Source organism: Echeneis naucrates, chromosome 14, assembly GCF_900963305.1.
Source record: "Echeneis naucrates chromosome 14, fEcheNa1.1, whole genome shotgun sequence".
In the NCBI taxonomy this organism is placed as follows: Eukaryota; Metazoa; Chordata; class Actinopteri; order Carangiformes; family Echeneidae; genus Echeneis; species Echeneis naucrates.
Genome location: NC_042524.1, coordinates 21,844,491 through 21,850,490, shown reverse-complemented (window position 1 = coordinate 21,850,490; position 6,000 = coordinate 21,844,491).

Genomic DNA, 6,000 nt, shown 5'->3' with positions numbered 1-6,000 from the left:
TGTAGCACTTCTGGTCAGCGGTAAGACAGAAACTCTCCTCCACCTCCTACACATCTGCAGCCTGAAAACACCAATTGACTTTCTTTATTTAAAAAAAAAAAAAAAAGAATGGGCTGCATTTATTGACTGCCTCAGTCTGCATCCTGACCTTGCCTGCTAGAACATGCCATCTCTGCACATACATGTACCTTCCCTGTACTATAATATTTCTCTCTACTAATGTTATATTTCCTGTTAATCTCAATTTTATTATCATCCTGCACATCCAGGAACACTACGGTGAATCCTCGCCCTCTGTCACTGAACAATGCATATATAAATATCGCTTGATGAATTTCTTGTCTCCAATCTAGATGTAATCTCTCCCTCCCATGTGTGCTGGGTCTGGCAGTTCAGTCGCGTTGGCTGCAACCTCCCTGGATATCTGGGGGCTGAGGTGTGCCCTCTGCCCTCCCTGTCTCACAAAGGTCATTTCACAAACTAGCTTCCAGTGAGGGCAGGTGATAGTCACACACATAATGAGATATTTAGCTGCAACTAGAGACCTCACCAACTGACACCAGAATCAACATTTAGCATAACCAGTGGGGAAACCTTGGCAGCCAGACAACCAAATGAAGAGAGAGAGAGACATTGCTGGCAAACGTTTCACCAATGGCCACCAATAACTTGGCTGTTTGGAAGGCACTGAACCACCTGTGGGTCGTAGGGTGACACTACAAGGTGTCTATGGACAATCAACGACTGCCATTGTGTGGACTCCACAGCGTACTGAAGATGACCGAGCAGTATCTTATTCTGCTGCAATCACCTGTGTCAGGCAGACATGAGAAAGAAGACTGTGCCATTAAATTAGATGTCTTCCAAGCTGCATCCCAGTTTTAAAAAGGTAATGAAAGGCTCTGGTCGGTTCATTTTTCCAGTCATAACGTTAACAAACTGGATATGTAATATGGAAGCACTGTGCCATTTTTAGTGGTAATCTCCCAAGGTGCATCTAGCAAAATGGATATGTAACATGGACACACCCTAGATGCAACCTCATACATTGAATCTGTGATCGAGAGCTTTGACTGATGAAACAGACCCTGACCCATTCGTCTCAGAATATGTTTAGTCAGTTGTGTGGTTGTTTGAGGAAAATCCTATGACCAAGCATCAGCATTAAGGCAGTGATAGTTATCTATTTGTTATACATACAATGAAATAAAATAATTAAAAGTTGATGAAACAGATCTGGGGCCTCATTTATAAAGCTTGCCTATGCACAAAACCGTACCTAAAACTATAGAAAACAGACTTGTACAACTCTATATAATTCTGACCCATGCATAAGCACATTTCGGAGGAAAAGGGGAATTGGTGACACAGACGTAGTGGTGGTGAACTGAAGTATGATTGAAGAAATGAAGAGTGGAAAGACTGAGTGTTTATAATTTCCCTTTATTACACATTTAATTTCAACCCATATCATGCATTAGAGCCATGTAACCACAATGATTTAATTCAACAGCATTATTTTGCATTGAACTGAGTAATTGTTTCGGAAGCATCTCCTTAGAATCTAGAATCTAACTGAGTCTTGCCGTCATATTGTCCACTCCCGGAGCACAGGAGGAGGAGAGGACGGCGCATAAAGCATCTGCCTAATGTGTAAATAACAGAACATTTTCCTGTGATTCTGTGAACACATATTTAAAATGCCAATTAAATCCTGTGTGTGGAAAACAAAGCCATTCAGAATCGTTACACTTCATACTTTCCTGTTCTTAGTTTGTCGGCTCTACTTGATGCTTTTCATAACAAACCAGGCATAAAGAAAAGGGTCATGTTCACACACTTCACTCTAAACAGTATTTTTCATGGTGGGGATTAGCACGAACTGATTATCAGTCTCATTATTGTAAACCTGTAAATACAGCGGTGAGCCCTGTGTGTAATGCTGCACAATGGCAGAATTAGGAGGGAGAGGGTCTTCAGGGACCATAACGACTTGGCCCATGATGATGACTGTCTTGAGCCGTTTTAGATTCCCTGGAGCTGCTCTTGGATCTATGTGCTGAACTGGGTCCAGCATTAGAGAGGGTATAAACACGCCATCCCAGTGCAGACACAGGTCCTCACCCTGTTTTCAAATGTGCAGAGAAAACCGTTCTCAATGGGGTCTATGCCTGTGTGCAGTCAGCAGTAATGCACGCCATCGCCCCCCGCCCCAGCATTATGAGGCAGAGCCCCTTTCAAGACAAGCAGGATATGAGCAGGGTGCAAGACTCTGTCAGAATGTCATGCTCAAGAATCTTTTTGCACATTTCCATAACACCAGTTATGGACGCGATTTTTGTGTGCATCAGCATCAGGTCAGGAGCAATGCCCTCCCCCCTACACAGGGTTTTATAAATCCGGTTTTATAATATTTTATGGCATGCACAAACTTTGTCTTTTGGGTGTACATACACTTTTAGTTACAGTCCTACGCACAGTAAATGAGGCCCCTGACAGGGCTCATAGAATATGTTTCATCACTTAGGTGGTAATTTGAAAATAGAGGGTTTTAACATTATTTTCTTTATAAAATTGTCATTTTCAACATTTCATCAGCACAGCCCCAGCTAATGATATGTCACCCAATAAAGAATCTGCTCACTGTAATAGGGGATAGTAGCTAAAAAAAAGTATTGAATTTAACCATCTTTTAAAAACATAACCGCTGTAAACATATAACCTATATACATATAACATACCTATATACATATAACCTAAAAATTCTGATCAGCTCTAGAACAACCCAATAATTTATGTAGCTTTCTGTGATTCTATCTTTTACTTCTGCACAGCAATGATGAATAATCAACTCCAAAGCCTCCAATGCTCTAATACCTAATTGTCCATGTCTCTGTGTCTTCATTCTGTCACTACAATAAACTCAGACCAACTTCTCTTCACTCTGACATAAGAAAAATACTGTATTGATGCCAGATACTTTGGCTATAAAAGCAGCTGACAGCTAGGCCTCTAAAGAGAGTCTCTGATTGGCTGTGACATCACCCACTCGAGCCACTAAAGGTATCTGATGACGAGATGTGGGATGTGATTCTACACATCACTACAAAAGAAGGTGGAGGATAATCAATGGATAAAAACACAGAAAGAAAGCATCAGTGTGCCAGTCAAAATGGTAAGACTGATACAAATCTAAACTAACTGGATTCACAAGTGGACCGATCTGAATGTTAAAAGACATTTGTCTATTGGGAGATTCTTTTTCAGGGATGCATATCTGCATTAATTTAAAAAATTTACAGATCTGTAGTTTCCCTTCAGTAAAGTGACAGATGTTGCGCTAAACGTTTTGTGCATCTCTATTTCACACAATCACATACAGCCAAATAACAAAAGAGAAACCAGAGATCAGCTGTCGGTCAGACTGATTAGAGAAAGCAACCTCCATATGAAGCTTTAATGTGCTTATGGTGCTATGCTTATTACCCCCATTATGCAACCATCACTTACAGACTGATTGTGCAATTGGTCATATTTCATTCAGATGTAGTGATTTGGTTGAGATTATTTAAACAACACATGCAGCAGAGGTTGATTCTGAAGTTTGAGAGTCTGACACACTATTCATTTTGTAACATGTGTGGAATTTAATTAATCCTATAAAAAAAAACTTAACCAGAGTGAGCACAGATTTGGTTTGATGTATTTATTGGGCCCGGGAAAGTAAATGTGTTATCATGTTAACGCATGTATCAATTTATGCCAATGTTTATTTTATCTCAAGTTACAACCATTTGTTTTGGGTTTATTTTTGTTTGTTTTTTTTTAAGCTTCCATTGATCATGTGTACTGAACACACATACAGGCAGATACTATAGGCCACAGCAATTTGAGGGGTTGGCTGTTGAGCACTACTGGCGTGGGATCGGCTTAAATGCACATCTCAAACAGTAAGAGCATTCGGGTAGGGCTAAGACTGCTCACATGAACTGGAACATGAAAGAACCAGTTGGGACAGAAAAGTAAAGAACACTTAAATGGAAATTTCCATTTTAAATCTCTCCCAGAAGAGGGAGGTGATAATAACGAAGCTGTTTGTAACCAATTCAAATAATCACAGAAAAGTTGTGCAATTAATTACAATCACGTATTGGAATAATTTCAAAGCTTGGAAAATATTGCTGATGGGGGAATGTTGAGTCTATGTAATAATATTGCAGGGGGTACAGGCCAGACCTGCTTTACTACATGAAAGTGCCCTGAGATAAACTCTGCTCGGTTAAATTAACATGACTTGGCCAAGCAGAGAGAGTGAATGAGAGTAACTCCACAAGGACTTAATCAATCAAAAAAAATGGTGTTGGGTGACATCATGAAGCACCATGGAATCATAGGAGTTGTCCCCTGGCTTGACTCCTTCAGCATGAGCAGTTCAGAAAATTTTCACATGGAGCTGAATTTTCTGCAGATATCCTCTTCACAAACATTTTCTCAACTCTTTCAGACTTCAGAGACTAAAATCCTTTATCTACTTCAGATACAGAGCTGAGAACCGCCAAGTGGGAATAGAGGATATGAAACATGATATTTAAACCAAGCCTCTGTCAAACACAACAGAGACACATAAGCAGATGACATATGATTTGATTGAGAGGTGAACAATGAAACAGAGCATTGCCATGACTTAAGCCACAGAGTTTGCTTCAGAATTGATGGAAACACTTTTGATAATCTAAGACAACTCAAGAACATCTAGACCAGAATTCAACATATGGAACCCAACTCAAGATCTAGAACACATTTGAACAACATTAGGAACAGCGGTCCAGGGCTCTAAAGAAATTTCAATGTGGATAAGTTACACATTATAACCTCATTCATGTTTGGTAATTATTAATAACAACTGAAGTGTATGATTTAAACTGCAGAATGACAATCCATCACTCACCAATACTCTGATGCTCATTTTCTAGGAACCACAAACAAGATGAAGCTGAGAGAAAGAAGCAGCTGCTTAAGGTGGCTGTACTCTGCTGACTTACCAAGAAGAGCTTCAAACAAGTTGCTTTTAAAAATCCCCATCACTCTCTGAATGGCAGATTTGAGTTGTTGCTCCTCCGGCCTCCTCAGTTTCGTGCAATACTCCTCCAAAAGCCCCAAGGCTCGAGCTGTGTCTGCAGAGGAGGGGCAAGTAAGAGCAGCTGTGGAGTCTATGGTTTCTTTATATTTTATACATTCTCCTTATACCAAGCCGACTTCATTCAGTATGATGTGACCACATTGTGTGTGGGCATTAATACAGTTAGGGCAAACAAAAAATAAATAAATCTACATTAGCACAACAGACAAGTCTCTATGGATTTGCTGTAGGGCAACTATCAGGATAGTTTGATTAATACTCCAATATGCTATTTCAAATTACCTTTTTGCTTTTTATTTTAAATGTAAAAGGTTTAAATGATGAGGGTGTGACTTTTGTACCAAACAGGTATGTTACCTAACTTCTGGAGAATATCATATGTAGCCTGGGGCATCTGTGATGTGAATATTGCAGTTTTACTTGTATTTCAATTATTTGTGCAGCCCTACTTTACAGCTGAGCACTTACCATACTGCAACACAATAGACACTACTCACATTTTTTAAGAAACAGAAGGAGTGTATAGACAAAAGTATATGGTCACCCCAAGTTTCATCCCAGTCAGTCATTATGTGTAACCAACTTGCAACAGATAGCATTTAAGTGTGTGTGAAATGTTGCACCATCAAAGTAGCCACATGCCAAGTTGCCTCTGTTTTTAAACAGGAATTAAAGGGTATGGCATGTTTTTTTCTGATTTAGCAAAATGGAAATGCAAAATGGACATGCCCTAGATGCATCTTTACCATGCATGGACTCTGTGATCAGCAGCTTTAACTGATGAACCAGACACCGACTCATGTGTCTCGTAGAATATGTTTAATCGGTGTCATCACTATTTTAATAAATTCCTACAGATG